The following is a 3,118-nucleotide window of genomic DNA, read 5'->3' as shown; positions in this document are numbered from 1 at the left end:
GTCAGCACAGTCCTTGATGTCTATTGTGGATGTTTCTGGTGATCCTCCAAACAACACATGTATAATTGCAGGACTCAATCCAGTGAGACATGGTCCACCGTGGAGGAACGAGTGGCCTATCATGCGTCCTGCCACAACAAAGAGGTCACTCTCTAAAAGGAACGAAGATGATGATGGGACTAGATGATCTTCTTCACCTTCAAACAGCAGTGTACCTCCAGGAACTTAGAGAAAAAGTATATTTGAGAAAATGTTATGTAGAAATATTAGAAAATATCTAATAAAGGATAAGTGTGTGAGGACTGTATTTCAAACATTCACCAAGTCTTAGTTGAAATCCATGCTGAAGTTTGGACATTATAGTTGTGAGGAAATGTCTTGTCACTCCTTCGCCCACAGCAGGATCACCTATCAACATTGCATGAACAATTCAAACCCCATTGTTTATTTATCAAACAGGCACATTTTATTCAGAGAATCAAAACTGTAGACTTTACCATCAAGTGAGCACTGGAGTGGACAAGCCCATTCTGTGTTACGGTTCTTGTAAAAAGTCAAGATGGACCTTTCCCTGTCCTCTTACATTTAGACATTTACATTTAGTCATTTAGCAGACGCTCTTATCCAGAGCGACTTACAGTAAGTACAGGGACATTCCCCCGAGGCAAGTAGGGTGAAGTGTCTTGCCCAAGGACACAACGTCAGTTGGCATGACCGGGAATCGAACTGGCAACCTTCGGATTACTAGCCCGACTCCCTCACCGCTCAGCCAACTGACTCCCTCTTCTGTGTCTCTCACATCCATGTGAAGTCTCAGAGGCTTTCCTGTTTCGTGGGTACCGATTATGTGCTCTCTGAAACTTGTTGCAGCTTTTAGTGTATCCGATTCCATTTTCCACCCTGTAAATGCAAAAATAGCAATTCAATATTGCGATTAGCTAATCATCCCCTTTAAAAATCTGTTTTACTTAATCAAATGTATGATACAACTATTTAAAATACCTGACTCCTTAACAGCTACATCAATGATCTCAGTCACCGCTTCAGTTTCCCTGGATGACACATGGTTTCCTGTGCCAAATCCTGGATTATACCTGACTGCCTGTCTGGGTAGTCTACTATCTGAAGCACTTGCTGACGCCTCAGACCTACTATCTGAACCACTCGCTGACACCTCAGAAGCCCTAACAAACAACTTGTTAGATATTCCTATTAATACATATTTTTTATAAATCCCACCCCAAAAGTCACAGAATTCAAAATAACAATAAAAAGGAAAGTTACACTTTCAATTTTCAAAACTAAACCATGTACTGTAAGAATAGACAAATGACAGACCAGTACCTCATGCAAGATTCACTGTGCATTTTTATCTCTACAAAAGGAAATTCCTGTCCGCAGCATACACACAGCTGAGGAGGTCCAGCCAGTCCAGTTTCTCTGCCAAGCTCAGCCTCATTTCTGGACTCCTATTAATTTGGATCATTACATTCAAACAAAAGAAGACCCAGGATTAATGTTACATTAAAACCAATGCTTCCTATATAATTAGCAGACCATACCTAAAAACAGTCTTTCACTGCACTATATGTGATTGTAGCAAACTAAGTAGGCAAATGCCTAGATGCATAATAATAAAAACAATATACATTTTAATGCTAATTTATACAGCAGAAAGGTTAGTGAATGCTTACATGGTCTAGATTTAAGTTCCTTTGAAGTGGGCGGATAAAAATGGTGGCATTGCCAATCTGGGTCTGTGGGTCTTTGAGGAATTTTATATCGTAGCCTTTATTTGGACACGGTATTAACAGAAGCTGCCGGCTTCGTGTCATTCCATAAATTCTGAGTAATTCAAATCCTCCAGCACTTCTCAATTTAGGAAATGAGCATACAAGAAATTCCATCAACTCATCTGTGCTGGTGTGATTACCTACAATAGGTAGAAAAACAGTAACATTATCAGTTATCCACTGACACTTCTGCATCACAAGAATTGATTCACAGCTTAAAAGGTTCAGTGGTGCGGGAAGTGTATGTGAAAGTAAATAGTGTAGTGTAATAATGACTAAATCTATAATATTCACACTTCCCAATTCTCACTACCAATTTCAAAGGGCTTTGACGTCTGGCATAGTTAGACTATCTAACAACCTAAATATGGTTGAACACAATACCTTGAAAGGTAAGACGCTTCTCGCCCAGCCCTGCCCTGGAAAGGTCATCCTTTTCTGCTTTGCTTGGAACCAAGCATGTGTTTTTTTCTCCAAGACAGCAGAAATTGTGTGTGTATGTAAGAGATGTACTTCTTGAATTTCTGGAAGTTTGACGTCATGTAGTTTGGCCTCGGTAGGGGCTAAACAGCCGTGCCACTTCAGCTTAATGAAAAAAACCCCCCCACAAGGTTGGACCTACTGAGCATTGCCTTATCAATTACTTTAGGGTTAAAGAATCCCTCCAGTAAATATTAACTTACCATCAACTGGGTGTCTAGGTGCAGCAAAAGATGAAGACATGGAAGATGGTATGCTTGAACTTGCTGTTGTGACACAATAGAAATCACATAGAAATCATATGAATAAATAATGGAACGAATTGTATGCCACTTGCAAAACTTCATTGTTGATGCTAAATTTCAAAGGGAAGATTTATTGTTGGGTATTTATGTGCAGTTACTTGGCTAATGTTCGTATCACTAATCTAGACAGCCAAAGGTGGTGGTGATGTTACCACATGAACGTACATTTATGCAGAAGTAACCCCAAACAAACTGACAAGCTAGGCTAGTGAATTTACCATTGTGTGGGGGCACGTGAGACGATGGTGGCGGTACGATTTCGGTAGTACCTGCTACACAAACAGAAATAATTTAGATTTGCAACGTAAGTATACCTTCGCGTGCTAACTATCGATCTATTGAATACAGTATTGTTGTGTACATACATTTCTCCAAACGGTCTGCAGCCTCACGGAGCAACTCTGCTATTGACCGTCTTTCTTCCATCTCACAATGTCACTAGCCGTTCAGCAGAAGATTCCAATGCCCGTGATCGTTGAATTCAGGTTGAAAAATGCGGAAGTGCTTGCACTAGTTAGCTAGATTGAATCTATGGCTCTG

At 40.3% G+C, this 3,118-nt stretch overlaps 1 long non-coding RNA gene across 1 annotated transcript; it reads right to left on the bottom strand.

Moving 5' to 3' along the window:
• Window positions 1–1,084: 1,084 nt before the first annotated feature.
• Window positions 1,085–2,290, bottom strand: LOC134018326 (uncharacterized). Its single transcript, XR_009929922.1, has 3 exons — window positions 2,178–2,290; window positions 1,345–1,469; window positions 1,085–1,184 (listed from the first exon to the last, which is right to left on the bottom strand). It is a non-coding gene; the product is annotated as an uncharacterized LOC134018326 (long non-coding RNA).
• Between the last annotated feature and the right edge of the window lie 828 nt (window positions 2,291–3,118).

The sequence above is a fragment of the Osmerus eperlanus genome, chromosome 4 (assembly GCF_963692335.1).
Source record: "Osmerus eperlanus chromosome 4, fOsmEpe2.1, whole genome shotgun sequence".
Taxonomy (NCBI): domain Eukaryota; kingdom Metazoa; phylum Chordata; class Actinopteri; order Osmeriformes; family Osmeridae; genus Osmerus; species Osmerus eperlanus.
This window is presented reverse-complemented; position numbering and strand designations above follow the sequence as displayed.